This window comes from Zootermopsis nevadensis, unplaced genomic scaffold, assembly GCF_977971745.1.
Source record: "Zootermopsis nevadensis isolate Lab colony 2312 unplaced genomic scaffold, Znev_1.0 Znev_ptg000002l, whole genome shotgun sequence".
NCBI classification, from domain to species: Eukaryota; Metazoa; Arthropoda; class Insecta; order Blattodea; family Termopsidae; genus Zootermopsis; species Zootermopsis nevadensis.
Genome location: NW_028259134.1, coordinates 7,912,004 through 7,935,377, shown reverse-complemented (window position 1 = coordinate 7,935,377; position 23,374 = coordinate 7,912,004). Strand labels below are relative to the sequence as shown.

Sequence of the window (23,374 nt, the reverse complement as noted above, 5' to 3'; positions counted from 1 at the left end):
ACATTATTATTAATCAAAATTATTTTCAATTCAATAATCAACATTGGCAACAAAATACAGGACTACCTATGGGTGCTCCCACTTCAAGTATATTATCAGAAATATTCCTTCAATATTTAGAACACAAAAACATGATGAACATATTAAATAAAAACCACATCCAATATTATAGCAGATACGTAGATGATATACTAATAATTTACAATAGGAAAAAGACAAATATTCAGCAAGTTCTTAATGAATTCAACAACATAAATCAAAATATTCAATTTACAATAGAAATTGAACAAAACAATACACTAAACTACTTAGATTTAACTATAATAAGAAAAACTAAAAACTTTGAATTCAAAATTTACAGAAAACCCACTACCACAAGTACCATAATTCATGCTTCATCTTGCCATCCCTTTGAACAAAAAAGAATGTCCATCAATTACTACTTAATAAACAGAAAAAACCTATACCCAATATCCACAACAAACAAACAAATAGAATTAAATATAATACAACAAATCCTCAAAGAAAATGGATATAATAACAATTTTTTAAATAATAAACCTAAAAAAACAACAAAACCTAACGAAAATGAAAATACACAAAATAAATGGGCCACTTTTACATATATAGGAAAAGAAACCAAATTCATAACAAAACTATTCAAAGAAAACAAAATAAAAGTAGCCTTCAAAACAAAAAAACACAATAAAAAACATCCTTAAACAAAAACCACCAATAGACATAAATAATAAATACAAATTACCAGGTATATACAAATTAAAATGTAAAGAATGTCCATTAACATATATAGGTCAAACTGGCCGCACATTCACACACAGATATAAAGAATATATAACTGCCATAAAACAAAATAAAGAAAATTCAGCATACGCCAAACACATTCTGAATACCGGACATGCATACAGCACAATAACAGAAACAATGGACATTCTAAAAATAGTACAAAATAAAATACATAGAGACACAATAGAAAAATAGCATATACAGCAAACATTTAAACAAAACATTTGCCTAAACGATAATAATATTTACCTTAATAACCCCATCTTTAATGCCCTTCAGAAGCTTGACCCCACCCCCAACAACCACCTTTCACTTACCTTCCCTACAAGCAACCGCGATCAGTAGTGAGCCACATCTGTTTAGATACGTTAGTGCTTTCAGACACATTAAGATGTATCTACACTCTCATCTTTGGTATGTTCAATTTTACGTTCCAATATATTATTTTGTTCCTATATTCTTTCATATTCATTACTATTTCTTTAAATCATCTGTATTACAGGCCGATGTAGAACATCAAAAAACATTCACTCCAATACAAAAATGAATCTGGAAGTGAACATCACCAAAATGTTGCATATCAGATATTGTAATTAAGTTTTAAGTTTATAATTTTAACCTTTACACCTGAAGATGGTTTATATAGAAACCGAAACATGTTGTAAAAAGATGTTCCAATTGTAAATCGATTGTTCGATGAGGAACATAAAATGATATTTTAATTATCTTAATTGTAAATTTATATATGAATTGTGATTAGACGGACAAAAACCGAATAATTAATTAAATTTCACAATATGACGCAACTATATCATCTTATTACTAAACCAAGCTGAAAATTGTTCTATTTCCTTACCTTTAAGTATTCTTTATGTAGAACTTTATTTATAGCATCACACGTTTCTGGAATAATATAGCTGAGAGCCTGAGGTGATATTATTGTAGAAAATTCCAGGTCTTCGTAGCTTCTTCCGGTTGCAAGAAATCTTTGACAAGCAGTTAACCTCTCATGTGGTGATATAGCTTTTCTCACTACAGTATCCTTCTTCTTGATTAATGGAGTCACCAACGACAGGAGCCTTAAGTACTTTTCTTCGTCCATCCTTAAATAATTATGCCAATCTTTCGGCGCAAATTTCAATTCCTGTAGTAAGTTTACATGCGAATACTGTTCTCTTCTTCTCAACCAATCTTTACACCACGTAACACGTTTACGACACCTTTTTGAGCTATTAACCAGCCAACTATCGCCAAAGCATCGTCTGTTGACGTCATGGCGCTACCTGAAATACAACTGAACTGATAAGAAAAACTGTACCATGCGGACGCACTAGAGCATGATGTATACCGAACAGCATACCTGTTCAGGCATAACTGAAAGGTCTACCTCTATGTGTGTAGCAGGCTTAAGCCGAGAGAGGGGAGTTCATTAGTACTGGGGGTTGCACAGCCTCAGCTGCGGTGACGCAACTATCTAAACACAGCTAGAGCTACAAACTAACACAAGCTGACACCCCTCTAGCGCGTGCTTCGGACGAGTCCATCTCATACGACCAAAATCAGTCCTTTGCGCAGGTGCCAGCACTTCTCGCTCGGCCTCTAGCCGTGTCACTGCAGTTGGTGCCAGCGGTAAGGGATATTCTTTACCACAGCATTACATTCGTTCCAAGCAAATTCAGAATTAGGTCATTTAAAGTAATCCACAGCTGATTCCCCCTCTATTCTTCAGTATTCAACATTCGGAATAATCACACCGCGCCTAACGAAATAAATGGAACACCAACGAAAAACAAGTTTGCAAATGTAGGCATAGCGTAACTATACTGGCGCATTAGCTGTTATTGTATCTAGATTTTCAGTTTGCGAATTCTGACTTTGGATGCCTTCTTATGAACAGCTGAGCCGGATTAATAAGAGCCTTCAGCAGAACAGGCATTGGTATCGTTTTGCCATGACAACCACAAAATTCAGTTCACACTTTCAATAACACAAAACGCTACATTATATTAGAACAGGTTTCTTATGTGAAGTAGTCGTTAAAATTGTCCGATCCTCACGAAAATTAATGTGGCTCGAAGATTTTTCGCAAAACGACCATATCAAATTTAATGAAAATCCATATACCCGTTCTCGAGTAGTTACATGTGATTAGACGGACAGAAAAAGCGGTTTTGAAACGAATAACCAATTCCTTGTAAAACGTTTTACTTATGACCTTTTCATGACTCTTCGCAGAGATGTGGTTATCTTTAACTAATCTACAGCCAGTATTCATAATTTACTCGAAAATTGTCAGTATTCAAGCTCACAAACTCCGTCGCCACTGGGAAACTGTCCCCCACTTTCTAAAGACGCTTGTGTTCACTGCATTTTGTATTTATTTTGACCGTTTTATTCAGTTTTGTTTATTTACTTACACAAAACATGCCATCAAATAAATGTTCATGAACATTCTACTTGACCATTGCAATGCAATATTGTCTGGATGTGAATATGATCTTATCTGGGAAGGTGTATTGGTCATTCTGTCCTGGAGTGATGGCCACATACAGTGCAGATGGTGTGGTGATGCTAGTAATATTATACAAATGGCTACAAGTGTTGTTCCCAGCTTGGCGTGGACGTGTTGTTCAGAAAAACAAATGGTGGGACAAGAAATCTGCAGCAACTAGAAGACAGTGGGAGTGTTTCGAATCTTGTCACAAGGTAAGAATCAGAGATACTGTCAAAGTCTGGAATTATTAATCACCGATAGGCTAAAATTCTACCATAGTGAAGTCAGCAGAAAACTAACAATTTATTCTATTTATTCTAGATAGATTTGTTACCGTTGTCAGTTACTGTAGACAATATTAACTGAAACGATAATACATTGAATGCTGTTATGTACTACTGTGCTTTTCAGAGACATTGGCCATAAAAAATTTGGAACGAACAACAAAGGGTTCTGCAGCCAAAATAACTTCATCAAGGACGAAGACAGTCTGCGGAGGTGTGGAACAAACGATACGTGCGCGGAGAATTCCTGTAAATACAAAGTAATTTTGAGGACAAAATCATAATTAAAAATTAAGAAAATTGGACACCCCTTGGTGGCACCTCCAACGTCAAACTATTGTGATGAAGATTCAAGTTTAATCATATTATTGTGTTTTAAAGCCTCAAATGTTAGATAGCATCGATTTTAAACATAAAGAAGGCAAGAAGAAAGAATCGATTTGAATTAATTTGTGAGACATCAGGTTCTCACGGCAACGAGTATAAAGATGAAGATCATTGCCTTGATGATGGAGGCAGCAAGTACCACTGAAACATGACAAACTTCTGCCAGAGTACATAGCGCAATATCCCAGAAGACATTCGATTTAATTTGTTCAAGATAAATCTTAGTGAGGAAACTTTGTTGCAGAAGATAGATGCCGATATCGATATATCGATCTACATCTAGTTGAGGGTGGGGGTGACGGCATGATTTCTCACTTTAATTGTAAACTTGCTGTCAAGACGGCTGCTGTTAGTGCTATGTATTCGCGAAGTAAGCACAGCGACAAACAGACTGGTAGAGTAGTTCACCACCTTCCACTATTTTTTTCTAGTTTCCTTTTTCCAGACGAGATGAAAATGGTTTCGCGATTTTCGCACAAATACCCAGAAATATTTCGTAAAACGAATGATTGCTTAAGGAGTACGCGACAATGACTGGTTTCTTAGAGGCCTACCAGTATTCTTGGACACCATTCATGATACACACGACACGTTCTGTGTTGGCTGTGTTCAGTTGATTGTCATTAAATTGATAAATTTGTTTAATTATTATTTAACCCCTTGATACCGAAGATCGTGTAAATAATATTTAATAATTCAGACTGTACCTCAAAAAAATAAAATTCGTCTCCATAACAACGTTATTTGATTTGTGTGAAAAAATAATTATTTTTTATTCTGAGAATCATACGACACACATATATACAAAATGCAGTTATTAATTGCTAAAGCTGATGGTACATGTAGTTACCATTGGTCTTTAAAGAGTTAGTTTAAGATGAGTGACGGCAGTTTATATTCAAAATGTATACAGTTCGACCCCAAACGTCACAACTAAACTTAAATTAAAACATCTAATACTAAATTCTGTCAGTATAATTATAGTCACCTAAAAATTGAAGGAGTGCCAACTCACGAACATCGTGTCTGGAAATATACTTCAGACAACGGACAATGTCCAATATAATGTTGATATGAAGATTGCTGTCTTCAGACTCATCGCTGTGAAAACCTCAAACCTTACATAATGCTGATATAACTAACGGATGGTACCACCGAAATTAATTTGGTGTAATAACGACGGGATCTATAATGATGATGATGGCTATGAATAAGGTGATGAAGACGGAGGTGCTGGGTTTGAGACCGGCCCACCTACCGTGCAGTGTGACACGTTAGGTGTTGGTGTTCCCATTCGGGGGCGAGCCGAGTAAAATCGTGACTCTGGGTGTGCGGTATAGGCTATGCATTTGTCCGCAGTTCACCTTGTTTGTGCACCGCGCCTCGATGCACGCCTCCTGCATACTTCTGACCCCCTCCCCCCTTTGTTTCTTGCGTCAGGGCGATACAATATTCAACCATGTGCCACATCCGACAACCTAATCAGTCAACCCCACATGAAACAGATGAGGCCCGATAATCCGATTACATTGTTTACAAGAACTTACTGAATCATTTACAATACAATGACCCCAACTTCCTTGTACATTCTACATCAAATAGCCCAGGTTGTGACTGGTTTAAAAGGCGATTATCATAACATACATTAATATTATCTCTAATTGGCGATGTTCGTCACTTCATTTAACCTAACTAACTTACGATTCAAACAAGAAGGCTGTCGCCCCTAAAGACACAGAGTTACAAAGTCGCTTGTCATGTCAGTTTTTTCTCTTGAATGTGACTGTTGTATGCCCAATTCAAAGTACGTCATCAACAAGTTATTTAGACTTGACAACACTGTGTACATATCAGCCGTTCATCGCCTGTCGCTTGAAATAAAAATCCCAGCCATGACAACTACGTCTTTAGCCTGGCAGCTTCATCAAAACAACCAAACCTAACCTCACACACTTCATTTTAACAATATTTACAGGCAAAATTGTGTACGCGTAAAGGAGTAGTGACGAAAAATTGATTTATTTATATCCTGTCGCTCTTAGCCAGAGCATAGGGCCTCGACAAAGCAACGAGTTCTTTTACGAGCCAGAACTTTCAGCTCCCTCCAGGTCTTTCCTTCCTTCTTTGCCTCCTCTTTAATGGTTCTCCTCCAGGTTGTTTTTGGCCTTCCCAGTGACGAAAAATGGCTGACGTTAACTCGAGTCACGTGACAATCGTTACTACAGCACAACCAACTGCTATCAACCATCTTCCCTGAACACCAATAAAAACAGATCCTCCATCCTAACCTTCACTAACAACTAAAGTAAACTTGCCAAGCTATTACTTAACTTTTCTGAACGAACACAACATGCAGCCAGACAAAACAAACTTAAGCTACCGGTACGTACAAAGATTGGTTGATTCCCGCATAAAATAACGCCCAGAAGGAGTCGAGAAGAACTTAAGAACTATGACTGCTTTTCAAACGGAGTCGCTCTGGAATCGAGCAGTCCTTTGTCGAACACGTTTCAGAACAAGGCGAAGTCGGATCCAAACACAAATAGTAACACACTCGTACTTCAGAGATAAAGATAGTTCAGTGACCACGCCATGTGTTTCAAGGAAATGATTAACACAGTCATCGATCTACATTCGTCTGTGACATGTGGAAACTAAATAATCCAATAAAATGATGATTTTATACTGGGTTCTGATCGCATAAAATCGTTCGTAGATACCAGCGTTTCGGAGAAACATATTGTCTCCATCTTCAGTCTTTTACCTAAACCAACGTCATTTAGCCAATTATAACTAACGCACTCCCAAATTAAGCAACATACAAAGATCCACATATTCACGTACAAGCGCATTGGGTCAGCTAAACAAATTTCTGTGTCGAAGTGTCGAATGCTCTCTGTAATATTTCGAAAAAGCATACGTAGGTCTCTTGTGATAGAACCTGTCTTTGTCGACCGTGCGCAAATTCTTATTTAATCAATTTGCAAGCACTCTGTAACTAGAGGCGATATACACCATCCGCAACCAGGAGATGGCGTACCAATTTGACGAAAGCTCAATTTCGTCACATGGGCTTATTGGTATAATGGGTATATGGATGTACATAACGCAACTGTCACGTGCTGGTTCCCGACTGGAACTGCATGTCTCACCTCCAAGTGACACAGGTTTTTCCGGATACAAGTCTCGCTCCATAAAAACAATAAAATAAACATGCTTTTTTTGGCAGTTCCTGTCGGGAGCCGGGAAATGACAGGTATGTTCAACTTATCAGCAAAGGCACTACATTTAACCTAACCCAAAATATTAATATGACACAAAATGGGAACACATGAATGTCATGAACACCAATAGTTATGTAGAATGCAAGAATAAGTGTTGGTGGCAATCGCCGCAGACCATGAAATGCAAAAGCACGTCAGATGTGCTTTGTCGTACTGAGGATAGATTTCCAAATGTAGGTAACTATTTCTTAGATTCTTACAATCACACGAAGTGGTTTGCTGTACAAAAGTAGTGCATAATAACAGGATAAAACGGATGTCCATTGCAGGTCGTTCTTTCATTGTCTTTCTTTCCTTCTTTCTTTTATCTACTTCCTTTATTCCTTATTTATTTCGTTCTTTCCCTTATTCCTGCCTCATTTCCATCCGCGTTTATTCCCTTATTACTTTCTTCAAACTTAAATTCTCAGTGCCTCATGACGCCATTTTATACATTACAATCAAGTTTTGTATCTGTTTTCATGGTCTAGCATATCTCCATTTTCCTTTGGTATAACTTACTGTTGTAAATTCAACATCAGCTTTCTTGATACAGCTATCAACGTCGAGGCTTCAAGTTCCGGATTTACACAGCCTTCATACTTTAAAGTGTATGTAGGCTATGCAGTTCTCAAGTTCGATGACCACTCTAGTCATTTCTTGGGCGTTCACAATTTTCAGTACTGTCATTAGTCTTATTTCCACATTGAGACGTGTTCATCAACACAACCCTGCAAAAACCCAATCGTGAGTCTAACCCTTCAAAGGTTAGAGGTTGGACCTGAGAGATGTTTAGAGACAATGACACGTGTAAAGCAACTATTATGCAAGTATTAGATTGTTCGTAGTGTTGGTTAAATTAGTTCTAGCTCTTTTAGCGAATTCAGTCATAAAACATCTGATACAGCCGTCAAACCATGGTCCTCGGATAATCCGGTCAATATATCACCGTGAGAACAGACAACGGGTTTGCTCGTGTGCTTTGATTTATCACACTATTGTGTTGCCCAGATTTACATCTTAATAAAACTTCGAAACATTTGCCAGTCTCTCACCAAAATGGACCTTCGTTAAAAAGATTCAGGTATTGTATATATATTTCTGTAGGGACAGAAATATATATACAATACCTGAATCTTTTTTTTTTAATATACGTAATATGCCTTCTCCTAAGGCGACGACGAGTATGGTGTACGTTTGATAATGGGTGTAAAATGCAGTATTACCAATACATGAACAATCTACTGGCGTGCAAGCTGAGACAGCAACGAGTGACACTTACCTCACACTGTCACAATGAAAGCTGCTATAAGCGACGTTCTATAAACCCTGAAGACCTCCTGGTACTCGCATAAGGTGGATTACTGCGTCTTGTGCGTGTTACGAATATACAGCGTGTATTTCTAGAGTGAAAATGCAGGTTGAAATTAAACAGGAAATTATTTCTTCCGTATCTTCATCTATTATACGTTTCTGTCCTTTGTTTGTCATTTCAAACCTTTACCTCGGTTAGAACTAGGCCTGATTCTAAAGCTGCCTAAGAAGTACTTGTGAAACAGATTATTCTACATCAAGTGTAACTGTTGAGAAATTAGTCAGTCATGCGTAAAACACACATATTCATAAAGTGTCACGTTATTTGTTTACGAGACTGTGTACGTACGGACAGACAGACAGAAAGGCAGAAATACGGACACAGATAGATGGATGGATAGATAGACAGAAGTCTGCAACTGTACATGATAGAAAATATTCAGGGACATCTAATATAAAACCTACAAATCCCGTCTATGCGTTTCATCACTGGTACAACAAAATTTTCGGAAGTCAATTAATTTGAATTACAGTCACCGCGATAGTTGTTGTTATTAAGGGTAAACACTTAGACATGTCAGTATTTGAGGCACGCTTTTCTTCATTTCATTTCAGTATGATTCTGTGTATTCCCGGCGGTGCCCGAATTTATAACTTGTGTTGGGCAAGGCCGTGGTCTAGGCAACACGGAGTTTTCCTCCGGGGCTTCCCCGATTTCTCCATGGCATCACAACAATTACTCCATTCACACACAGAAGAAGGCAATGGCAAACAACTTCTGGATCATCTGCCAAGAACGTATATGAACAGGTCCCAGTCCGAGAAAAGGATGGAAGGATCCTGTTCATATGGACCTGTCGTCAGACAGAACACTAAATAATATAAATTAAATTGTTTTATTTGTGGGGTGTTGTGTTTGTCAGTAAATGAAAGGAAAGCAAATCTGCTCGAACATATTTTTGTAAATAGTCCAATGACAGGTGATGAGGCGATCGAATTCCAGTATGCCCCAAAAGTGATACACCTGAAGAAAAAAATAAAAATGTCAAAAATCATGCTCACCAAGATATTTTTATGTAAGAGGAAGTTTCCCATTACTAATTTGTTGCTTCAACTCTGTAGAAAAAAAGCATTCTAACCTCAAAATTTCTAATGTCATAAGGCCTTCAAATACAGTACTTCTGGTTACGCGATTTTTAGCCCCCGCCCCCTAAATGAAATAAATTCCAGTACTCGAACAAACATCGCACGTGCCCATTTAACGCCGTGCGACATTCTTTTGTCATATTCGAGGTCCTCACGGCAGTAAAAATGTCGATGTTTGTCTTTTGAGTTGTAACGCAGAATGAACGTGTAGGTTCATATCAAAGTTCCGGAGGAACATACTGCCTCCTACAGGGGTCAAATATCAAGATGGAGCAGTACGTTCCTCTGAAATTAACGAGTGAACTCTGCGTTATAAACCAGAAGTCCGATACTGGCTTAAACATGCTCAGTAAACTAAACATCTCCTTGAAAAGTTTCACAATATTGGATATGTTTCTGGCACTTGACTCATTGTTACAATCCGTTCTGTATAAATTTACGATGTATAAGTCCTCCATCACTGCTATAGCATCACGTTAAATGTTATTTTATTTATTTATTTATTTAGTGTTCTGTCTGACGACAGGTCCATATGAACAGGATCCTTCCATCCTTTTCTCGGACTGGGACCTGTTCATATACGTTCTTGGCAGATGATCCAGAAGTGGTTTGCCATTGCCTTCTTCTGTGTGTGAATGGAGTAATTGTTGGGATGCCACGGAGAAACCGGGGAAACCCCCGGAGGAAAACTCCATGTTGCCTACACAACGGCCTTGCCCAACACAATACCTAATAGGAAATATACCAGGAGTAAACTAGATGTAAAAGATATTAGATCAGGTAACAAAAATTTGCATAGAATAGCACGAAACCAAGGTCCTGCAAAAGAAACAATTATCCGGTTCTGTTATCGAGAAGAATTATAACTTACAAGCAAGAAGCTTCAACTATTTGAAATAGTTTCTAGCACAAACTCAATGTCCGAAACCAAATGTGTTTACTATAGAAATATAAAAGAGATTAGATTACAGTATAAACCGGGACATACACTTTTGATTCTAACGAGATAGAAAATGGGCAAGCAGCAAAACATAAAGAAAAAATACTACAACTGATTACAACACGAATAATAGAAGGTAAGAGGCCCAAGGGAGACCCACCGAAAGTGTAAAATATACTAAAAGAGTAATGGAAAGAATAACTAGACACTTCACCGCGTGTAAGTTAATGACACGCTGAACGAGTGTCATCAAATAATTAACTGATACTACTTATCAAAAACAGGAAGAGACCATTTGGAAGGCATTGGCCTGGAATGGACAATGATTTATATTCGGGAGTGGGTTGGGCTGTTTTTAAGTGACCGCTGGCCGGAGGGTCTCCCAGGAAAAATTCAAAACTTCAAAAATTTCAGGAGTTACCAATTATTCGTCCTGATCGATTATAATATATTATTATCAAAATACATACGAAATGCAGTATTAATAACACTTAAGTGATATCTTGAAGTCTAAATGGTTCCCCCGCGAGTAAACATTTCTTTGATCGATCCCCGGTCGACTTTCTCGTATCGAGTCATTACAACAGCGAATAACTGTACTATTCTTTCTAAAAGTTTGTGACAATGGTAGAGATAGTTATTACGTTGGGCACTGTCAAATGCCTGGGGTATATTTCGCACACCAAACACTTCACACTTCGGGAGTTAGCTCTGCTCCCGTCCTCAAAAGTCATCCTTCTAGTTCCTTTGTATTCTTTTTATATTACTACTGTGAGTGGTCTGCATCGAACCAGAGACTTTTTGAATAACAAGTCACAGCCTATTCTAACCAGTCGTATAGTAGGCAAAATACTAGTTAAGAAGGCAAAAGTCTGGTATTTGACCCCGACCGTTGTCACAAATTATATGGAATACCAAAATGAAACTGTCAGTATAATTGCAACCAACCACCTGAAGATGACAGTAAAGCCAAGTCCGTAACGTCGTGTGTATCAAATATAGGCTGTACGTCAGAAAATGTACAATATTTAATATTGTTTTCCTGCAGCTATAGATCCGTTAAAGATGTCCATGGAGCAGACATAAACAAACGATGGCCACGGAGCGACAGAAAATTGGCTTTCTATTGGCCGTGAGTAGGGGACGGATGGGCACTGACCACGTGTGTGCCCTGGGACTCGGGCACCCACTGAGCAATTTCAGGAGTTCTCCTGAACTCTTACCTTCAGTTTGACTTTAAAACTATTTTCCCGTAATTATTTTTAATCAACTCAAGTAATTACTCGTGTTTTTTTAATGTGAGCAGTTTTCCAGATCGTTTCCTACTTGCGCGTTTCTGAAATTCAGTGGACCCGGTTGAGTTGCATGCGACAAGTTTCTTTTCACTAAGGAGATATCTGGGATACAAAAGTGGTCAGAGGTCAGTAGTTCCACTCCATAATTCATTCTGCTTTTGTTGCCGACTGCGTTTTGAATACTTTCAGACTGTATTCTGGGAGAATTTGTAACGCAAATCTGAGCACCCCAAAAAATTTTGAAAAGTCGGCGTCCATGCGGGGAAATAGCATCGATCGTGGTTTGTGGCATGTTCTTCGTCTCCGGCTGTGAAATTAATCTTATTGAGCTCATATCAGCTCAGACTGTGAATTGCATATGTCACTTACTGTTCATCGTTTGTGTTTAGTAACGCTCCATACAGATCTTGAATAGAGTATACGCCCTCAAATCTTAACTTTCGTAAACAACTTGATTATCTTGCAATAAAGCTCGCTGTCTATAATAAGTACAGGAAAGTAAACATTAACAAAAAGTCTTATTATTAATAATATGAGCCGGGATAGCTCAGTCTGTATAGTGAATGGCTGGGGTTCGTTCCCCGACTGAGTTACAGGATTTTTCCTCTAGCCTGCGCCTAGATTGGCTCTGGGGCCCACCCAGCCTCCTGCATAATAGGTACCGCGGTCCTTTCCAGGGGGTAAAGAGCTGCCGGGGCTTGATGCTGACCACTCACCCCCATCTAGTGCCGAGATTAAGAATGAGTAGGAGCTGTACCGCCTCCCCCCCAAACGACCTACATGGCGTGTAGTGGGACTGCTTTACTTTTATTTACTTTACTTTTATTATAAATAATATCCGAAAAGCTACACGTGCAAAATTGTTTTTCGCATGCCTCAACCGACTAGCGGCCGTAGTCTGAACTAACATAGGCACTATACGAGAGATCAATAGAATATTATATTAGTATCTTAGTTAAATCGGGTGGGAGGATGTGTAATGGTTTAATCTGGCTTAGGATTGGGACCAGAGGCGAACTCTTGTGAAATGCAGATGAACCTTTGGTTCCATAAAACACAAGGAATTCGTGACTAATTGAGCAACTTTATTAACTTCTGAAGAAGAACTCTGATTCAGGAGTTAGTTATATCGATTTTATTTAAATTCTCAATTGACAAAAATACAATAATAACTTCATTCAGAAGTCTTTTGTTTCGCTGTAGCTCTAGCTGCTGGTAAACTATTTAGGCCTATAGGAACAATATATTAAAGACCATTGAACATTGTTTTAATAGCTAACTGATCAATTTCATAGCAATTTCTGAAGAACCAATACATAAATCTGTACTATACATCACGAGTTTAGATATTTAATTTAAGAACTGATAAAAATTTAATGAACAAGAAAGAAATGTAGTTTCATTAACCGTGGCGCTTATATCATTTCTGCCATTATGTAACGGATATAACGAATTATTTGGGTTGGCCTCAGCCATACATCACAGACAGGAGATTGTCTCATCCCATTGTTTCTGTAGTAATGATAAAGAAATGTGTTTCAGATAGAGGAGGGTCTCAGTCCGATCGGGTCCACCCGTGGCCTTGCCTGACATTCAGTACTTAAATATAAAATCTCCTAACTCATAACGCGTAAAAGGAATGGGTGGATTTCCTCGCTAGAGATCGCGTGCCAGGTGCGAAGAACGCAACGAGCAAAATGTCAAGAAGCTGAAACGACCGACGAGTGCTTAGCTGATGCAGGGCAACTGGCTAAAATAGAATCCATTCTAATTAAGCTACTTTGCTGGTCGACTGGCTGAACCAGTAGCTTTAAATCGAACAGTCATTCCGGGTGTGCGTTGCAGAGGTTTCCATTGCAACAACTTATGGTAAATACATGTCAAATTATGATTTTTATATGTGCTTGAGGCATAAATCAGTCAACAACTGAAAATATGCTAAATTACTTTATCCCATTATAAACCGGCAAGACTTCCACAGGCGATTGATTAAATTTATTTTGCGTCACATGTGAAACGTACAGGTACACCTTTTTGATTTTGTGTTGGTTTCTACTTTTTGTAGTGGTACGCATGTTGAAACTTGGGTACACAAATGCGGTTTCAGACGACAGATTGAATTCATTAGATACCATAAGCAAACTTTACTATGCAAGGACGTAAATCCTACTTATGATAGGCCAGTAATTTACCACTTTCAAAGAACCACACTTTGTATGTGTGTCACTGCAGAGTAAATAACTCTAAGGCTTAATACGGTTAGAATGGATTAAAATAGAAAACTAAGTTATTCTACAAGAAAAGTATACGCGGTTTTATTAAGTTTACTAAATTACAACGTAAGGAAAATTATGCCTATTCTAGTCAGTAACATTCTAGTATTTAGTCGAATCAAATTTACCCTCTTCTTTGATGGTTTTTAATTATAAATTATTCTCCTGATGCGATATTTTATACATTCAACGTGCTGAAAACGTATTTAGTGGAGTCTAAACTGTACGCTGTTGTAGTCTCACCCACGAACATTAGTTGTAGTGGAATATATGACAACAAAATTTAAAATTTCACAATTATTCTTTTGTTTTTTTGTTTTTTTCTGACATAAACACAAACGGTTTAACTAATTATTTAAAATGTAAAAAATGTAATGCCGAGACTGCTTTCAACATGATAAACAGCAGCACCGAGTACAGACATATTACACCTTCTAGATATGTGGATTAGATTTCAGAACCCAAAAGGAATTCTCAATTTTAAATCATGTTTACTACAGCACCTATTCTCAGACACCCTCAATTCATGTTATTTCGTCATAATGAGACAGCAAGTAGAAATAAAACGTTATACGTTAGGTGTATTTATTTTGTGGTACAATCTGCGCTTTTGAAACAATACATAATATATATTGAGGAAACGAATCTTGGAAGTAGTTTTAACAAAAAAATTCAAATGTTCAGATCTGACAACAAAGATCTGATACAATCCTTTCCAATTCATTGTTCACTATCATCCTCTCATATGACGCTATGCAGTCTGAGCTACTGGAAAAGCGTTGTTAAATAAACTATAAATAAATAAAATACAGATTTAGTGACGCTGTTTTACCGGGTACATTCCAAACACGACAAAAGATTGCTAAGCAAAAGGTGTGAAACGTTCATGTAAGCAGTGTTACCCCGGCTAACAACTTTGAAAAAAGAAAAAGTATTTTGTCTTATCTTCGTTGTACAGTGGCACAGCAGAATCGATAATATAAAATGCGTCGTTAGCCAGCTATTTCAGTTGAGACTTATGACTGCGGCGAGTGCCTGACTGGCTAACGATGCATTTTATCTGATAAATTCTGCTGAGTTCTAGTGTATGTACGAGGATTGTAAGACAGTACATTGTTTAGTTTTCATTTTTAAAAGAGTAAGCCGGGGTATCATGGCTAACACGGTTAACATAACCGCGTATGCAATCACATAACCGTAATAGCAGCTGGCTCAAGGAATGGGAATGAATTGCAAGTTTACGTAATCAACTTGTATCATGAACACAAAGTTGCAATAGTTGTAAAGACAATGCAATAATAATAATAATAATAATAATTTCAATTTATTATTAGTGTTCTGCATTAACATCCAAAATGCCAATTACAGAGACACGACACACACAAAAATAAAGTAATAATAATAAATGTTAAATACTTTATCGTAAATAGGTCATTTTATCTACATTTGTAGTTAAACACGTGAGTTTAGAAACGTCGTTAGATACGGAATGGGCTTGATTACATACGTTCATTGCGCAGGTCACGTTGCCAAGTCACGGCCCCAGAGAGTGCTCTTCAGATATCGCTTTTACACTTGGGTAAGGACAATGGTTTTCTACGCTCCGTGACTGTACCTCCTATTGTTCTGAATTTAATCCTTATTTGTACGCCTAACCGATTTAGCGCATCGATAACGCGTTTGTTCGGGAATTCATCCGAACTAAGGTTTACTGCACTTTTCCTCAGTTCATTCTGCTGAGTTTAACCACAGTAATATCATTTCACCGTTTTATTTTAAACTCCAGAAATTTGACAGTGGTTAATCTTATTCTAAACCACGTGTCGTTCACTTGAATGACCTAGTAACTCCATGGGCAGAATATTCCTTGAGAAGCTAACGAGTACTGAACTGAGAAGTTCCCCACCTACATAAAACCCGAATTTTCATTACTATGGTTACGAGAACCGGCATTTGGTCCCTAACCTGAGTAACATTAATAATTCCAGCCAGTCCACACCACCACACATCATGCCTCTATATACATTTTAATATTATGTCTTACATTCCGATCCTAACTCACTTCACTCTAAAGATGAAGATCACACGTTTCTCCGAAACGCCGGCAACTACCTGCCTACAAAGCTATTCGACGTCACAGCTCAAAACGCCACAATTATGTAGTGAATATTTTCGGTCCGTGAGCGATACGTGAGAGGCGTACACAATATTTATTTTCATTTTCAGGTTACCATGTAGTGTGACTTTACGGAACATCCATTATTACTTTCTGCAATGCAAATTATTTTAGAAGCTGATTTACTATTGGCTGCCCTTGACATTGAACACACACGTCTGTTTCAGGAAAAATGTTCATGTTCTTGAATACGTAATATGTTAGCGTTTTGCGGTGAGGCCTTCTCCTGCATGCGCGACCTAAGGATGCGTTTTGCCATCTACTGATATAAATATATCTAGTAATATATAAAAACACATTGTATTTAGAAATTGCGCAGTTGTTAGATAGTTCCCATGCAGCCGATACTGCGAGCTGACGGGCCGCCAGCAACAAGTGAACGGGTTACAGGTCACCTCAGAAGGCCAGACAGTCTCGTGTAGGGTGTAACGGTATGAGTGTGCGTATTATCCCCCCCCCCCCCCCCGACTCTTAGGCCCGTACTGCATTATGTGGTGGGCGGGGTACTTCCTCACAGCTATTATGTCAATGGACAAAATATTTTGTTTATCCAGTCGTAGATTAATTCAGAGCTCGTAGAAAATGCAGTGGAAAAAATATTTAATTATTTTGTAAGATTTGAGGTTTTCACAGGGGTGATAATTTTCTAAGTTTTGGCGCCGCGTAGACTGGTCTATATATACTAACGTTCCTCCATTACTTTTATTGTTATAAACATTTTGCTGAATTATTTTAAATTAATTACGCCTACAGAATAGAACTTATACTCCCTGTTCCTATGATATTGCATTTATATGGAACGGTAAGGTGATGGCCATAAAAACTGAGAACGTTTGATACGTCAGCATGCACACGTCATAACAAAAACTTTATTTGAAAAAAATACTTCTATTTGCATTAATTTTACAACCATACACGTGGCTTTATCTTACATTTTATCCTTATAAAAGGCAAGGTAACCGCTCGTAAAACAGGAGGTAGCAGTTCAGAGTATAAAACGTTTATTAATAAGGTATCATACAGAACTTATTCAAACCTAGAAATTTAATTTCAAATGTGCTTCGACATTTAGAATAAGAAACACAAGACAATCAACTTACACCTTTCTGTTGCATGAACATTTTCTCAACGATATATTATTTATCCACAACATAACTAAACCGACTATTGCTGTCTATTTCTCTCTCTCTCTCTCGTTGAAGGAATGTATAGTTCTGGGACGGAGCGTTTATGTTAACCGTGTTAGCTCGGCTAACATTTTGAACTACGAAAAATAAAAGTCTTCTGTCTTATTTTCGCAGTACAGCGCTACTCCGAAAATTGTAACAAAGCAGACCTATTCACATAACATGCACAGTTAACATAACATGCTTTGGCCAAGGCGTTGTGCTCGCAACGAGAGGAAGCCTCAACTATAACAAATCATTGCTTACTGAATTACTTGAGCAGAAATATAAACAAATTAATATCTTTTGCGTATTCATAAACCACATAAATATAAGTTGTTAAGAAATTCGTATAATCAACAGAACAGTGGATTTGTCATCTACTTTAATCCAGTTAAAAATCTTTCATCCACTTCTATATAAGATAAATTTTAACATTATGCGCCCATATAATCTTTATGTTTTCTAAGTGGTCACCTCTTAAGGTTTTACGACTATAATGTGTCAATTTATCTCTCCCATGCTACATGTACCGCCATCTTTTCATTATTAAAATAATAATAAAGACACTTATGTCAACATTATGATAAGAGTTGTAAAAGTTTTCTCCTGTGAATTTACATGTGTTTGAAAACCCACTCCACCCGTTACACCACAGCATACATAAATCAACCGATATTCGGAAAAACGTATTTTAATTTACAAAAATAAAACCACGACTTTATCGCAAGTGGTAGTACAAAGTTGCCCAGCTATTTAGCAATGCAGATTTTTCTGTAAACCATTAAGAGATTACATCACACGTCTATTGTTAATGCCGAGATATGCAGTGGGGAACCAAACCGGTAAACAACCAAATTCCTTTCTGTTAAAAGAATAAATAACTTAAAATGAAAGAAACAATCCCTATCGACGTTTAGAAATCTCGACATTGCAAAGAGGAAAAGTAGCCCATCCTATTGCTAGAAAATAACAAAGCAAAAGACTGCCCATAAGGATTCTGTCGACATCTTTGCTTGTTGAGAATATTTTCACGTAAAGTCTGTAGCAAAAATATACAGAGATAAGTGCAAACAGAAATATAATTCACTGTATATCGATTTGTATGTCTTTTCTCCTTAGCTTTATAGAACCACATCCGTAAACATGTAATCAGGATATGTGTAGTTGTTTCATTTAACAAAGTCTTTGTCACTTCACACAGTGTACGGAGCAAAACGAATGCGAGTAATTATTAGATGGACTATGAGTAATAATTTCAGGTTCAAGAATTACTAAGTTAGGCTGGTACAAGTTTGACGTACTGACAAGTTTGTTTGTTTGTTTTTGTACAGAATGTCCCGAGATATTTTAGTTGTTCTTTGTAAATGTCAACCGAAAGAAACCAAACAGTGAAGAGAAGTTTTATTATATGATTGCTGTTGTTTATTTTTCTAATTCCAGCTGTAAGGGTAACATAAGCAGAGCGCAACTCTATTCTGTGGCTGTGGGGTATGTAGCCTACAGACTTCTAAGGCATTACTATAATGCGGGCTCAGACCCTCCAGTAGTTAAGGAGCGCACAATTTCCAAATTAAATGTGAAAGAAACGGATGTTAAAAGACAGACACTTATTACTACACAAAGTATGCGGGTTATAGGAATGTAAATTTCGTTCGTACAATTATATGTATTCAGGCACAGAAAGGTGTTCAGGACAGGAAAAATGATGACCCTCGCTTGGCGAACTATCGCACTGTGTACAGGAAGGACCATATTACTTGCGAGTTCTTGGGGCGGGGGTGAAGAGTACGATGATAAGCACTGCGCGCGCATCTACTCTTTTATGTTATCACAGTAACCGGCCGTTCCGTGCACCGACCAGGCCGTACCGAGTGCAACTATCCACAGCGCTAGGGAGCTCAGCTAGCAAGTAGTCCGGGCCCTACTGTAAATTATTTGGGATCGAAAGAATATAATTTAGGAATTTTCAAAATTCAGTGCTTGTAACTGTTTAGCAAGGAGGCACATAAGTTTATCGTTGTGAAAACGTAGCAGATAAGGTAAAAGGAATTCAGAAACCCGGAAAAAACAGACCAAAGTATTATTTAACTAAAATCATGAATTCGGAAGTGCCCGCATTGGCCTGACAAGAATCAAAATTCTAACTGGACTTCCAGCTTTAAAATCCACCGATACAAAATGTAATCACAATCCGTTTTGTAATTTCAGGGACGAACAGAGAGACGTATTTAAACAGCAACATATGTTATGTATTTGTCAAGTGCCTAATCAAGCAGACCGTGGAAACGTACAGTCCTAGTGGAACTAAAGCGCTCCACGCTTCAGACCTCGAAATGGATGGAGGTTACAGCCCAGTTTCTCGATCCAGCCGCTTTAACTCTGGACAACAGATCCAGGCATCCATTATAAGTATAAGCCTATAGAAGGCTGGGTTGGCCCCAGAGCCGGGATAGTCGTGGTGGGGAAGAAAAATACCCTTCTATTACTGGGAATCGATCCCAGGTCGCCCAGCCTGACCCAAACCAGTTATTTTATTGTCGGACATATAAGTACACAGTCTTAATTATCTTGAAGAAAATATGACGAGAAAATTTTCTTATCTAAATCCTGTTGCAGCAGTAAGTTCTTCCTCAAGGATTTTGACAGAAGGACTTTTTATATATTTGACGATCTCCCTAGAAAATGCTATTTTATTCCCTTCAGCATAAAGATGTTGAATTTTCTGGAAAATATATTTAGAATACTGTCTCCCAAATTATATTACGCGAAACCCTGGTTCCCTGCGGGGATAAATGTTGTATCACAAGTTTCTCACGATCACCACCTAAGATATTGTAATAACATGCAGAAAAATCATTCGCTGAAATATTCTACCTTATATTGCATAAGGAATATATAACGAATTTTGAGTAAAGCTAAATTCGATTTAAACTGTTCTTAAATTAATCAATATCGCACTATACAAACAATTCAACAATAGTATTAATTTGTTACTCTATAGATCTTTGGTGTAATAGTACGCCCATAAATATGTCTATATTGTAAAGGATATATGGAAAATCGCGAGTAGATTTCTATGGACATTTGGCATATATATATATTCCTAGCGAAACCTGAATTTTGTATTAATAACGAATTATTCATTCTTAATAATTATAGAAAACGTTACTGTTATAATATTAATATATTCAAACTATTCAGGCAATGAATCAATAAGAAGAATTTAAAGGTAGCACCTTCGCGAAACCCCATATGTTGGATGATACTGATATGGCTGCACAAAGCTTTTGTTGACTGTAGCAACGTGATATAGGTAGTCAAACGGGCGTGATGCATTGCCAATGCGTGTCTGGCACGGCGATGTCATTCATTATACATTATCTACACCAAGATGGAAACTGAGGTTAAAGTAGAGCGATTAGTTGGTCGTATTCATACGTAATAACGCCAGACAGAACAGCTTCGCGCGTGCGCCATACTTAGCGCAACCACGTGACACTATAAATGAGCTCTGCATGTAACTGAAGAACTTTATCTCCCTGTAAATGCTGGTAACAATGTTAAGAAGCACAAAACAGAAGCAATTTCATAGCAATCTATAAACAATTAATGTACGGTCCCACTGTACTCCCATTTTTTCTCTAGTATCTGATGGATGCAGTTCTGATCAATTGTTGATCTATTACATCTGAACTTAATATATATGAAGATATAAGAGCTTCTGTTAAAAATGTTACTACCTGTTCAGATTTTAATTGGATAAGGCACCGATGTTGCTTCATGTATTTTATATTGATTTTACAACAGACAATTTCATAGTCGTTAATACGATTTATAGAGGACACTTTTTATAATACGCAATTTGTTTCAATGTTAAAATGGTATAGTCAGACTCAAGCGTAGAATAATTGATTAGGTTATCATTAAATTTTATTTGAGTTTGTACTCCAGGCACGTTATACTTCTAATGTTACTTGTTAACCTGACAGACATCAGAATTCGCAGTCTTATGTAACATTTTTAATTAAATTGTGTTTACGTGATATGAGGGTATACCCATTTTGTAAAGTGTTGCTTCTACCCCTCTACTTCAGACTATTGCGGACAAGAAAGTATCGTCTTCCTGTTTCAAAAACAAAACTACAAATTCAAATATTACCATTTTTTTTAAATCCGATATAACCCCAAAGATGGAATCGTAACAAAAACTAACATTTCTGCTTTCGTAAAGCTACTGTGTGAGCCGCCTGTAACTGGAGAGTTTCTCTCTGTTGGATGCAAATAAATAGAATAAAAAATAAAGTTGTGTGTATTTTATCTCATCTGTAAAACTAGTCATTTTAAACACTATAAGTCAAAAGAAAAATAACTTATAAAAAATTTAAAGTAGTAGTTTTCTCAAGTCTGTTGTGTGGAACGGTTATAGACGGTGATTTATTAAAATAAAAATTATGTTAGAAAAACTCATACTGCCCACAACAAAACGGAACGTAAGTTGCAAATTCTTCCACTGCAGAAACTTCTGTTCTATTTTATTCTGTGACGTTTATTAATACAACTTTTAGTGATTTTACTACATTCGAGGACAGAACGCTGAAGCGAAAAAATATTAATTACAAGATATGACAGGGTTGTAAACATTGCCTCACACTTGGGACGAACACCGACCGTCAGATACAATTAGAGGTGCTTCGTGCACAACGAAGTGACTGCCCAATCGCCACCTCCCCCACCCCTGCAATCGTCCCATTCTGGATGAATCAGCAGGGGATCGGGATGCAGCACGTGGAAGCAGAACAGCAGCACTATATAATTTACCAGCCTATCCCTAGCGCATCTGCAGTCTCCCGTTCGCTGGATTTGGTTGCCACAGAACTAATCGACTCAAACACTCTCTGACCCAGGCTCGAATCCCGTTGGAGACTAGGCTGACTTCAGCAATTGACGACTCATCTTCAAATAACAGATGTCAGTGAACAGAAACGAACAAGAATTAACACGATTCGTTTTAAATTGCAGGTTTCTGTCTGTATGTGGCAGGATAGTTGACTTCATTCAGGATATTTCAGATACCTTACTATTACATGACTCACGGCTGCTGACGTTTGAAGGCAGCCAATGAGGAGTCACTGCAGAGTTGCTAGATTGCGCTCCGCAAGCAGAGTGTGGGAACGCAGACATTAGTTGATACAATGTAGCATAAAAATGGGGCTGTGTATAAAATATGGGGCTACACACCATAACTTTGAACACACACACATATCTTTAATATGATCTTAAAACATACCTTGCTGTTTTGTTGTAATCCCAGAGAACAGTTAATGGTGTATCACCATCTTCTCTACAAATGTGTAAAACACTCGATTTTTATCGCCACAAGCTTCAGCTGTCAGATCTTGGCACTTCGAGAATTTTAGTCTGTCCATTCATCTTCACGCGCATACTTACAGAAGAAACTGTACACTCGATAAACTATTTTTCGACCCTTCACAATGATATTGGTTATTTGTTGCTACTTAAGGACGTGTCCGATGCACTAACTTTGCGTGGAGCTTTAAAAATGAGCTGTGCATTAATTCAAATGTACACTGGCACGATCTTTGTTTGTAACAAACTAATACCAAACTGCAATATAAAATTTTCCGCAACGCCACTCCAAACATCCACTACACAGCTCTTCGTTCGACACTTGTAGACTGACGAACGAAAACCCAAGTCAGTGTTCAGATTACAGAAAACATGAACCTTGCGTTACCAAGAGAAACGAAAATTGCTACCTCTTCTACGCTGCTCTGTGCGTTGTCAAACGAAACTAGATAACGTATGGAA

The 23,374-nt window shown here is 37.6% G+C and overlaps 1 long non-coding RNA gene across 1 annotated transcript; it reads right to left on the bottom strand.

Moving 5' to 3' along the window:
* Positions 1–2,010: 2,010 nt before the first annotated feature.
* On the bottom strand, positions 2,011–23,344 carry LOC110833789 (uncharacterized). Its single transcript, XR_002544339.2, has 2 exons — positions 22,833–23,344; positions 2,011–2,087 (listed from the first exon to the last, which is right to left on the bottom strand). It is a non-coding gene; the product is annotated as an uncharacterized LOC110833789 (long non-coding RNA).
* Positions 23,345–23,374: the final 30 nt, after the last annotated feature.